The sequence below is a fragment of the Canis aureus genome, chromosome 8, assembly GCF_053574225.1.
Source record: "Canis aureus isolate CA01 chromosome 8, VMU_Caureus_v.1.0, whole genome shotgun sequence".
Classification (NCBI taxonomy): domain Eukaryota; kingdom Metazoa; phylum Chordata; class Mammalia; order Carnivora; family Canidae; genus Canis; species Canis aureus.
The window spans coordinates 19,495,470-19,508,638 of record NC_135618.1 but is presented as its reverse complement, the minus strand read 5'-3'; the positions used below and the strand labels follow the sequence as shown (position 1 = coordinate 19,508,638).

The 13,169-nt window shown below is 41.8% G+C and overlaps 1 pseudogene; it reads right to left on the bottom strand.

Moving 5' to 3' along the window:
- LOC144318233 (CD9 antigen pseudogene) overlaps positions 1-11,134 on the bottom strand; it is an 85,890-nt pseudogene extending 74,756 nt beyond the window's left edge.
- Positions 11,135-13,169: the final 2,035 nt, after the last annotated feature.

Below are 13,169 nucleotides of genomic sequence, written 5' to 3'. Positions count from 1 at the left end.
TTTGCATACCCTCTTCTCATTCCCTGGAATTTGGTGTCTCTGTCTACTGCTGGCTAGTTCTTCAACCTCTAGTAGTTCCCACTTCAATGTCATTATCTCAGAAAGATCTTGCCTTTCTCTGTCATTTTCCATCTCTAGATCTTATTTCTTTTCTTTATGGTACTTGTTATAACTTGCAATTGTTTTGCTTTATTGGGACTTTTTTTAAAGTTTCCCTTCTAAGATATAAGTTCTATGAGGGCAGAACTATGGGTCATTGCTCTATTTGTTTAAATAGATGCAAGATACAAGTTTAGTAACTTTTCCAACCATAGTCCATTAAATGTGGCTGGGATTTAAAACCTACCTGCAGAATGATCTCCACAGACACAGGTGCTTATTGTTATGCAAAGTCTATCTGTGTAGTCTTCCATTTTTGGATTCATTAGATAAGTATTTACTGAACACATGCGAAGTGTCATGCTTTAGGGATGGGGGTTGTAGGGGCCCAAATGGAAGACTCCGTTTAGGACTTCAGGAAGTTCACAGCCTGGCAAGAGACCTAATCAATAAGCAACTGGTTACAGTGGAGCCTGATAACCTCTGTAATAAAGGACTAAAGAGGCAGGAACCCAGATTGGCTCCTGAAGAGTAAGGGATGGGAGTAAGGGAAGAGTAAGGTAGCTTCTGGAGAGGATGCTGCCTGTGGTGGAGTTTGAAGGCACGCCTTGTATTTATTATATGACAACCAAACGTAATGCCAGGAGTGCTGGAGACACTAATAAAGTTTGGTTATTACATTTAGGAATGGGATAACCAGAAAATTGTGGGAATGAGGGTGTGTGGAAACAAGCTCTAAGAAGCAAGTGTAGCATAGGAAAAGGAATGGAAATGAGGTGGAATATGGCCCAGTTGAGGAAATGCAGAGACCAATTTGGGAGAGATAGATGAGGTATGTGGGGGAGCGCAGGAGATGAAACTAGTCAGGGCACAAGGGCAGATCATGAAGTATATTATATACTGAAAGTGAAAGGGGAGCCTCTGAAGGTCAGTGGTATGAATGTAGCTTAAATTATGTAGAAGCAGCAACTAGAGAAAACATGCTCTGTTTCTGTTGTCCTATTTGGCTAGGAGTTTTGCCAGAAGATTTAAGGCATCCTTAGATTGAACTTCTTTTGAAACACGTAGGCTTCTATAGTACTGATTTTACAATGACTTTTTTTCTTCCTGAGAGAAATTTACTTCAGTGCCTGGCAGTCGTATGCTGTTTACATCCTTAACCACTTTTGAAATACCTCAGAAACCGTCTGGTACACTTTTCTCTTCAGGCCCAGGAAGAAGAATTGACCTGTAACTTGCTTCGCGAAACCTTCCCTGTGCGCGATTTCCCCCAGGTGGAGGACTGGGGCATGCAGGCTAAACTGCAGGCCTTGAATGTGTCTTTGCCTCCCTCTTTGGAGCGGGAGACAGTCTGGAAATAAATACCTTCTTATGTTGAGTCAAGTTCAAAACAACATGCAAGGCACCCAATTTACACCTGTGGGGAAAGAAGAAGCTTCAACTAGAGCTAATTGAATAGTTTTGCCCTTGTAGCAGCTACTTGTGTTTCTGCTAGTGGAAAGAAGGCCCCTGGAGAACCAGGAATCAGGTGGCCAGGTTTCCCTGGGAATCCTTGTATTCTGAAGAGTACAGGAGTTAGAAGAATTTTTTTTTCTGTTTTCTGAACATGTGGAGTGTGTGCAGGATAAGCAATCTGTTAGTTCTCTGCCAGCTGCAGCAGGCCCCTCAGGACTGCTGACAACAGAGAGCAGTCTCTGGGTAAAGAGTGCTGAAAGGGGGCCTCAAAGTAGGATAGAAGGTCCTACCCTGAAAGAATCTATCATCTGGTGGCCTCACAGATGCTTGCCTCTGGAGGACTATTCAGGGTAGTAATAAGTGGATCATGATAAAGCTGACCAGACTTGCTGAGGAAGTCTCTGCAGAGAAAGGGAAGAGGGCAATGGGACAAGAGAGCCAGACAAGGCTTCCCAACAGTGACAAATTAGGAGCAGGACCTTGAGATTAATGTGGGATTTGATTTGAAGGGGAGGGGATGTGAGGCCATTCCAGACAGGTGGAAAGCCAGAGAAGTTGATGATAGATCACCAGAACTATCTATAAGACCTATCTAATCCTATCTCTGCCCTGCTCACAACCTGTCACTGGTTCCTCATCACCTGTAGGATAAAGTGCAAGCCTTTAGCCAGGCATAGCACCATCGGTCTCTGCTTACTTCTCCAGCCTCTTCATCCCCCTGCGCTGTGCCTTGGTCATTATGCTTTGGCAATACCTTCCTTTTATGCCTCTCTGAGTACTCCCTGCTATTTCGTGCCTTTGAGATTTTGCCTTCAATGTGTCCTCTGTCTAGGATGTTTTTTCTTGTCCCCCTCAGGCTGGTGAAGCTTCCCTCAATCACCAGAGCTCTTCTAAGACTCCCTAGCTGTCCAGGTCACTTAGTGAAGGGAGTTGGGTAAGTCCATTGGGTCTGATTCCAGATCCTTTGCTGTTCTGTGACTGGGTCTTTTTTTTTTTTTTTTTTTTCTGTGACTGGGTCTTAATTTATAAAAGTGACTGATGACATGGAGAATCGGTGCCACTGAAAGAAGAGTTTAATCTAACTCACGTTTCTTCTGGAAATAAAAGACATGGCTTGCCACCCCAGGCCAGAGAGGAACACTAGGAAGCAGAAGCAATGACAGGTTTTGGCCAGAGCCTTTATTGGAAGTTTCTGAGGGAAAACAAGGTAGGGCAGGTTAAATAGTTGAAGATTGACTAATTTGCAATAGGAGTGGTCTCTTGCCAGCTATCTGACCCTGCGATGATTGCTTTTTGAGATGTTTAGGCCAGATAGAGGAGCCCCCCACCTTTTAAATATTTTATTTATTCATGAGAAACACAGAGAGAGGCAGAGACACAGGCAGAGGGAGAAGCAAGCTCCCTGCGGGGAGCCCAATATGGGACTCAATCCTAGGACCTCGGGATCATGACCTGAGCCAAAGGCAGATGCTCAACCACTGAGCCACCCAGGTGCCCCCAGATAGAGGAGCTTTTGTTCTGGACTGGTTAGTTTGCACTCAAAGGCAACCTCCTGGTTCAGTCCTTTGGTACCTTGAAGAACTGGTTAGCCCTAGAAGAGGCAGTCTCCAGTCAGAAAAGTTATTTAAGGATGTCAGAACATTATAAGGAATGGGGTGGGGGGGAAGGCTAGTACAACCGCTATGCTATCTGTAAGGAAGGATCCATTATTCACAATTTGTTTTCTGAACACATGAGTTAGTCTCAATGATTGAGCTGAGTGCTTTGGGAAGAGAAGTGCCCTGGGTTCTAATTCCTTCCTGCTATATTACTTTGAGCAAGACATATTTTACCTGTGGGCTTCATTTTTCTCATTTTTAAGATGACTACATTGATCTTATGCATCTACAGAGTATTTTTTGTTCTGTCAATACACTCATTTTTTTTCATAGTGTAGGAATACTGGCAAAGTTTACCTGCTGGGTATAGAACTATACTCAAGCACCTAAATGAGTGACTTCTTGAATGTCCGGGATTAATTTACTGATGGAATACGATCTCCTTTCAAAGTAGGAATTTAAAAACTGAAAACAAAACAGGACTCATCTTTGTAGGAAGTTGGAGGAAAGGCGGGTAAAATGAGTCAGAAAGATTCTCTGCGTTGGTCTTGTGACCTGAGGCAGGATTATCCTTTGATTTTCAGTTTCCTTCTCTGGAAATGGGATACTAACATAATGTACTCCTTAGGGTTGTGAAGATGAGACGAGGTCGTGTGTGTAGAGATCTTTGCATAGTGTCTGACATAAAACGTATGGCCCAATAGACCCTGGCTGTGGATCATAGAAGTGAGGGGGGGGCCCACAGGGACTGGAAGGGGTATGGGTATGGGTAACTAGATGAATGCTTATGAAGACCTCAGGGTTTCTTCACTAGCAGATATACCAGCTACTATTTCTATTTCTGATTGGTATGCCCTGGAACTCAGAGTCAGCTTTGGGGGCTGGGGTGGTGATATCCCATGACATCTTGGATATAGGCACTGGGATAGCTCAGGAAAATCCTGAATACTAAAAGTAACAGGAGCAGCAACAGCAATAATCATGATCAGGTCTTTGATTCCAGAGCCTGTGCTCTTGACCATTTGTGTTACTCTGAGATGCCAAACAGTCATCCCTTATGCAAGGAGGAGGCCAGTATCATTATTCCATGGCCTGAGGACACTCTGATGGGTGCAGTAGATAAAGTCCCTGCCTGTGATAAAGCGAGTGCTTGTGTGATGTCATCAGATGGGCAAGGAATAGCCCTCATGAGCCAGCTGCCAGGGCAACTGGAAGTTTCATAATGTGTTACCCATGGAGACAAAGGCATTGACACCTACTAAAACACACATATAATCTGCAAGACATAGTGCATCAGTCCTTTACCATGTTTTCAGAAATCATCAGGTTAGTTAGTCTCTTGATTGAGGCAAAGGAAATACAGAACATAGGTGTTGTTTTACCTCTAACAGTAGTTGAATACTAAGCTGTCCTACTATCTCTTCTGTGCCCACATCTGGTTTCCTTTTCACTGGTTTTACAGTTGAGGGAAAGTAACTCATGTACTACTCCATATAGTGTTGCACATTTTGTAATACAAACAAAAAAATCCACAATTTTTTTTCTTTGAAAGCTTAGTACATGCAGGCTAGTTCAAGCTCAATCTTTCACTTTTTACTTAAATTTTCCTGATATCCATTATAGTTTCTCTGTGTGTATGTAAGTATGTGTCCTTTCTTATTTATTGCTTTATTGACTGCATTTAATTTATATTCTCAAGTAACTGAATTAATAAAGTACTCTGTTAGGAAAGGCCCCCTGAGGAAAATATGAAAATCAGTAAATAAAGGATCTTCATCCTCAAAAGTCTTATAGTGGGGAGACAGGTTATAAAGCTGGAAGGCAGTGAGTACTTGGGTTAGACTAATGGCTATAGAGGCCCCGGTGAGAACATGGATCCAAGCAAGGATCAGGCAAGGAAGGAAAATGAGGCAAAGATGAAGGTTTGAACTTGGATTATTGCAAGAACCATGGAGCCATCAGTAGAAAGGGGATTGTCAAGAAGAAGAACAGATCTGGGGGAATGAGACTAGAAGGTGGATGGGGGGATCCCCGGGTGGCTTAGAGGTTTAGCCCCTGCCTTTGGCCCAGGGCGTGATCCTGGAGACCCGAGATCAAGTCCCACATCAGGATCTCTGCATGGAGCCTGCTTCTCCCTCTGCCTGTCCCTCTGCCTGTGCCTGTGCCTGTGCCTCCCTCTCTCTCTCTCTCTCTCTCTCTCTCTGTGTGTGTCTTTCATGTATGAATAAATAAAAAAAATCTTTTAAAAAAGGTGGATATGGTGAGTGTGATCTAAATATATTGGGTTTAGATGACCTAGACTTGGATGTTGGCTAAGATGTTTAGTTACATTGTCCTCTCTTGTGAAGATGAGTGGATTGCTGAGTTCAACCCCAAACTTAGGCACTTCCCCATCCTCTGATACTTGTTCCACAGTACTTTGTGCTGGACAGTGAAACAGAATAAAAAGATAAAAATGGCATGGTCTTTGCTCTCCCAGTGTCCCAGTTGAATGGGTGGCACAGTTTGTCTTCAACAGTGCAAGGCACTAAATACTGCTATGGGCAGTGGTGTATAGAAGGGCCAAAGGAACCATTTGTGGGGGGTAGGGGGAGGCAAACTTGAGCCTGAAAGCAGCTACCTGTAGAGGATTTTCTTAGAGTCCAAAGATCAGCATGACCCAGATGACATTCTTGAGGAAGCTATCGAAAATGAAAAGACCTCATTTCCCAGTATCAGTTTTATTAAAAATGAATAGAAGCAGTGTAAAAAGTCTATGTTTTTACAGTGGTAACCTTACTAATACTTATGGTTAAGACAATGTCACTAGCTGATTGATTTCTCTATCTCCTGGAGCCTGCTGGCAGTGTGTTGAGACCCGCCCGGTGTCTGACTGTTTTTTAACGCCACTGTGGCAGTGATAACAGTGGCCTCAGAGCCTAAACTTTGAAAGACTTTGCAAATATGATGGGGCAGGCACCTGCTTCTGTGGTTATTGTCTGGAGTTGACTCTGTCCATATGAATATGACTTTAAAGACCCTATGTATGAGCTTGAAAATGCCTATAACAATAATAGATCTTAACAATGGAAGTTCCCTAGGCTTATGGAGGAGGTATTGAACTTCCTGTTGGTGATTTATGTGGTCATAGCAATGGGATTGGGGGAAAATGAGAATTTATTGGAGAGTATTTTCTTTTTTTTTTTAAAAATATTTATTTATTTTTTATGATAGTCACAGAGAGAGAGAGAGAGGCAGAGAAACAGGCAGAGGGAGAAGCAGGCTCCATGCACCGGGAGCCTGATGTGGGATTCGATCCCGGGTCTCCAGGATCACGCCCTGGGCCAAAGGCAGGCGCCAAACCGCTGCGCCACCCAGGGATCCCTGGAGAGTATTTTCTTTTTGAAAGTCAAACATGTGAGTATAATGGAAATTTAAGAGAAATCCCAAGGTTAAAAAATTTCACTTTGGGAATAATAGTAGCTCTTTCATTAGAGCATATTAGTATCAGATATAAGGAGGTTAGGGTAAGCGCTCTACTACCTCATTAAAATAGTGCCATCTAGTGGTGAATATTTCAAATTGTAGCTAGGTGCCCAGAGAGTTGTCACAAACCCTCAGGGGGCTTGGCTTAAAGATCAAACAGCACTTGTAAAGTGCTCATTCATTTATTCATCTATTTCACTTAGTTTATTTATCACTTATTACATGATGGACATCTTGCCAGATGCTTTGTGGGAAGAGATGAGGAAGACACAAACCTTGACCTCAAGGTACTCACAGTCTAGTAGGGGAGAACACTTGTAAACCTGTGATTGTGGTCCAGGCATAATAGCTCTGAGAGAAGTACAGTGGGGACCCAGGTGACTCAGAATGTCACAGGGGTTTCAGTGACTTTGCTGGAAAACCCTCCCGTGTGTATTAAGGACTTGACTTACAGGGATTCCAGTAAGGAAGAGACAAGCCGTTAGAAGTATCATCAACTTGCACCAGGGTCAGATTCCTGATCCTGCCAGACCTCTCTTTTGGGTTTTCCTCTTATCTTTGGCCTTACCTCTAAGTTGGGAAACTGAATGAAACTGCAGTTTGCTGCCAAATGAAACACTCTTTCGTGGGCTTGATTCTCAGTATCCTGGGATATAGCTGACTGGACACAAGGTGATATATCTAAAACGCTAGGCATTTTCCAGGAATCAGTTAATAAATTTGTATATTATCTGTCCTTTGCTCATTTATATTTTTCTTTTCTTCTGCCCTGGGAGATTTCTTGCAAGTCTACTATTTTTTTTTCTTAAGATTTTATTTATTTGAGAGAGCTAGAGTGCACATGTAAGTAGGGGGAGGGGCAGAGAGTGAAGGAGAGGGTGAGAATCCCAGGCAGACTCCACACTGAGCACAGGGCTCTATCTCACAACCCTGAGATCATGACCCAAGCTGAAATCCAGTCAGATGCTCAACCAACTTAGCCACCCAGGAGCCTCGCATAGTTGGTTCTTTATGTAACTGTCTCTGCAGCATTCACAGCTCTTTTTTGGAGGAACATTTGTGTGATCCTGTTGAGGTATCTAATCTTCCTAGCTCCAAGGGTAGTTTTCTCTTAAAACTAGTTCAATAATGTTGACCTACCTATTTTAATTAGTCTTGTTGGTAAAGTGCTTTAATTATGATTTAGTATTTTATACCATCTAAACAGGAGGAGAAGGATTGTTATGCCTTTTCTTCGCTTGTTTTAAGTTTCACCATGTGACAACTTCCCCTTATACTGTTTTGGGTAGAATTGAACACTTAAAAAATTTCTACCTCAGGTACTTTTTAACACTATGCTTCTTGGGTAAGTCTTTTTTTAATTGTATATTTTTAAAATATTTTATCTATTTATTCATGAGAGACACAGAGAGAGAGAGGAAGAGACACAGGCAGAGGGAGAAGAAGGGTTCATGCAGGGAGCCTGCTGTGGGACTTGATTCTGGGTCTCCAGGACCACACCCTGGGCTGAAGGCAGGCACTCAATTGCTGAGCCACCCAGGGGTCCCCTGAGTAAGTCTTTTCACTTTCCTTTGAACCATCTCATTGGTTTCCTTATTTTCATTCTCTCTCTCTCTCTCTCTCTCTTTTTTCAGTCTCTTTCCTTCTTACCTTGGTGTGGCTTCCCTTTACTGTCATAACTCTTACCTTACTTTATTTTTCTTTTTGCCTATCCAGTCACTTTTGAATCTGTTACTTCTCTCTTCTGGTTCCTCCCATTCCACCTTTCTCATTCTCTCTTTCACTTTTCCATATGTCTTTCATTATGTTTCTTTTGGTGTCTTCATCTTTTAGGGTCTACCTCTCAGAAGTTTGTAGGTAGCTGCTGCTGATGGAGGATTCCGTGTTAAGCTTGTCCCAGTGACCGCCATTAACACCACTCTGGTGGTATGAGGGAGAGAAAAGATCTGTGAGGAAGAAACAATGAATTAAGGCATTCATTCATGGATTTATCAGACATGGATTGAGTACCTGCTAGGTTTTGGGCATTGTGCTATGGGCACAGATATAAGAGATAAGCTGTCACCCTCTCTCATTTTTCCCACTCATTTTCCCTCCTTTCCCAAAACATGAGAGACTCCTAATTCTGGGAAACGAACAAGGGGAACTAGAAGGGGAAGCAGGCGGGGGGATGGGGTGATTGGGTGATGGGCACTGAGGAGAGCACTTGATGGGATGAGCACTGGGTGTTATACTATATGCTGGCAAATCAAACTTCAATAAAAAATATAAACAAAACAAAACAAAAATAAAACTGTAATTAGTACATTAAAAAGAGAGAGAGAGAGACAAGCTGTTACAGATATAAGGACAGATATAAAGAGGATTGAGATAGTCCCAGCTTTCAGCGAGCTCGTAGTCTAACCAGAAATAAATAGATCAACAGCTATTATGCTACAGTTGGATAGGGGCTACAATAAAGATAGGAGGAAAGTGTAATAAGCATGCAAAGACCTGAAATAATGGTGTCTGGAAGAGGTGGGGAAGAGTTCACAATGCATGAGGCATATGGACTAGGACATGAAGAATGATTTGGAAGTGGTTTGAAACACTGAAGGGTGCTTCAGGGCGAGAGATGAGTTCTGGAATCATGGAGCCTCAAGTGAATGTGGTGGGCCCAGGAGGAAATGCAGATGGAAGATGTGGGGATATAATGGCAAATGATGAGACTGGGGAGATGGGAAAGAGAGTTTTGTGGAGAGTCTTAGGTTCTATATAATGGAGCCAGGGAATCATCCTGCAAATACTGGGGAGTCATGGGTGAATGGCTCTTAAGTATCTGGGTTATGTATAGGTTAAGAGGTTGGATAAGAATGAATGGATTTGTTGGACATTAAAGAATCAAATGGACAGAAGTGGTGATGGGATGTGGAAGGTAAAAGGCAATGGACCTTTAGGAGAGGTCATTGGCATTTGCTTTCACTGGCATATTTGTTCCCTAGGATTTTGAATTCTCATGAGTTACATCCTTTTCTATCTCTTATGTTATCCTTTTGTAGTAGGATCTTTCCTAAAGAATCCAAAATTTGAAGCTTCTTTTCAGCTACTTGGAGAAAGTGTTCTAAATTGTGGTAATTCTGTCTTGTCTTTCCTGGGTTGGGCTGAACTTGTCTGCCAGCTCTGGTGCTTCTCAGGATAACCACTGATTCCACTCTCAAGTTTCTGAAGAGGCAGATGGTTGAGACCAGTGTCCCCATAGTGGGTGTGTGGATGGTGGTGTTGAGGGAAAACTAAGAGCATTTTACTTATTGTACATACCAGGTGCCCTGTACTTGTTGATTAGGTGGAGGAGAAATAATGCAGAATGGTGGATAACATACAAAGTACCTTATTTTATATTATTAATGAGGAGGGGTATTTGAAAAGGAGGCTAATGATCAGCAGGCTTTCTCTTCTTGCTATATTTTACTTAGATCAATACTGATACTGTTATGGATTTTTCACATTTGCATAATGGATTAGGGAAGGATGTGAAATTGTGATAAATTTTGTGGAGACTTACCAGGTTAGGATATTTCTTCCTTGGGAGGATTCACTAAAAAAGATAATTACACTGACTTAGCAAAGACCTAATATCATGACTTAGGAAAGGACAGACATCAAATTTGGGATCTAGCCGCACTCTCTCCACTCCCTAACCTCTAACCTGTTAATTCAGTTGATGTTTTTAAGATTCCACATTTCTTTTTTCTTTATCAGGGGTCACATAAAATTCATCAACTCTTTGGGTTCATCATTTTCCCGTACTTCTCCAGTGTCTTGAGTGCATAACCTATTGTTTCATCACAGGTATCTGAATATTTTTCTGGAGGCAATAATGTCATAGTCAGGAATCTTCATTAGGTGCATTAGATTGATTGCATGAGTAGTCTCACTTCTGCATCCTTTCTCTATCCATACACTTTGGGCATACGATTTTGTAATTCCTCTCATTGGAGTTGATTTACCCCTTTTGATTCTGAGTTTGGTCAAGTGACTTTCTTTGGCCAATGGAATGTTGTAATTAGTCTGATTCTAATCTTCATGTTTGCCCTTAGACACATTTAGACCTCTACCCCTCCCTTCTCCATCACTGTACATCTGGCTTTTGACAAAGAAAGAAACATCCACCTCCCGAGCTTTTGGCATCAATGGGAAGTTTGAATTCTCCAACCCACATGACAAACCCTTCCCCAACCCCACCTGCCACCTAGCCACTATAAAAGCCCAACACACTTTCTCCTCTTATGATTCCAGATTGTTTTGTGTCTACCCTTCTACTCCAAGAAGTTTCTTGTATGAGTAATAAACTCTTTCAAATTCTCTGTGTGTGAAGGGTCATCAGTCTTGACATCCAACCTCTTAATTAGAAGGAGTGGGGAGGCAGTATCCATCCCACCTCCACAGGATGACTACAAATCAACTGCTTATCTATGTGATACTTGCAGATGGTTGAAAAAGCACTTACATGTTTCTGCTTCAAGTGTTGCTCCTGTCATGGCCACGAGAATGCTTGGGCTAGCTTGCTGAAGGGTGAACTACGTGGAGCAGAGACTAGTTGCCCTGTCACCCCAGTCGAAGCTCTGTCAACAGAGGTGATCCCAGGTATGTGAGCAATTCAGCTGAGATCAGCAGAGCCAACCAGTCAACCCTCAGCTAACTGCAGATGTATGAGGGAGGCCAGGTAAGACCAGCCACGGTTAGCTGACAGGAGCTGAACCCCAAACTAGGAGGCTAAATAACATTTATTGTTATATATTTCTGAGGTGGTGGTGGTTATGTTGTGGAAATAGATAATGGATAAACCAAGTGTGGGGACTTCTAGACTGACTATGGGATAAAGAATAGAAAGTCTCCAAACTTTCACAGCCATTACTGAAAGCAGCAAGCCAAAAATGAAGCGAAGAATTGTAGCTCAGTTCATAGTTAGTCCCCTTTCCTTCTATTTTAAGAGTTTATTTTGTTTAATTTTTTGTGTGTGTGCTAGGACTCTTAATAAGCAATTCAAAAAAAAAGCCTTAAGTAAGATTAGCAATTTGCACCTTTTAAAAAATTAACAGCGCTCTGTTGTTTTGATATTGAGCTCCATTATCAATTTGCATCTTTAAAGAGGTGTAACCTTTCTCAGATATTTTGCTCTGTGTTCTTATATTTAGCAAGACTTGATTTTTACATTGCTTATGTTGCATTTACTTCTACACAATTAAGAGCAAGGGGAGAAGAATAAAAAACCTAAAGTTCAAGAGTTAGGGGCATGTTATAGATTTCTCAAACCTGGGCTATTCTGGGCTGATGGGGGATCCTGTCAAGGAGCCCTTCATATTAATAAAGGGAAAAGAGTTCTAGAGTTTCAGGAGACATATGAACAAAAGTTTCTGTGTGCCTAAATAGGTGCATACCATATCTTCTTATTAAACTAGTGCCAGGGTACAGCATAACCTTCAACCTGCCAGGAAGTCCCGAACCCTACTCGTATGACAGGTGCATCTTGACCATCTCCCCCGTTCCACTTCCTTTCGCCCTATCAGATGTCCCCCTTTCTCCAGCCAGATCATCCAACAAAGAATTTGTGGAACTGCTTCAGGCAGGAGGGATCATCCACCTCAGGGGGTCATCCTTTGCTTTCCATTGTCATCTTCTATAGAGAGAAGATTCAGTTTGGTGGCAGAGAAGTCTTTCTTCATTAGGTAAAAGTACACTAAGTGTCCTTTATTCTTCAGAAAACAAAATCCTAACCATGTTGTCCCAAGTAGAAGGAATGTTAGTAATAATCTAGGTTTTTTTGTTTGTTTTGGTACTTGCACCAGACTATTAAGCACTTCTGCGTCTTCTGGGCTTCAGTTTGAAGCTAGTTACTGAATTCCACCAAACTATGAGCCAAACTGATGTTTGTTGTTGTTGTTGTTGTTTTTTCAACAATGACCTAATTAAAGCTGGAGCCTAACCTGTATATTTTCTGAGCTTGCTGAGCTGGAGCCACGCATCAAAATTTTTTTCAACCGAGTTGACATTCTACTGAGTTAAATCCCTGTTGAGATCCTAGGAAAGGGGGAGTAATTCTTGGTCACTTTTCAGAGTTATGTGTAAAATCTGAAAGCTTTGGGTATATCTTTGGTTAAAGCCAGTTTCACCTTGAATAGATTTCTAGTGGAATAAGTGAAAAAGATGATGTTAGACATTGCAGAAGAGGGAAGAGACAACACATTCAGGCAGATTTTATGTTTTTTCACCATGTAATTGAAGTCATTTATTAAATCTCACTTTTGACCTCAGTCCAAGCAGTTTGCCATGGGATATATGGACGTGGTGTTCCTTGTGGGTAGTGTTCTCTCAGTGCTTATATGGTATTCTCTTTGGAGAACCTGATCCTGGGTATCTTGAAGATATAGCCTTGACTTTCTAACTTATCATTAAAGTATATTCAAAAAGTTCTCAAATTTTTAGCTCATACATTTCTTTAATCTAAATGACAGATTTGAAAAAAATTATGTATAAAAACTATGTAATCTGTAAACAATGTATAAAAATAATTGC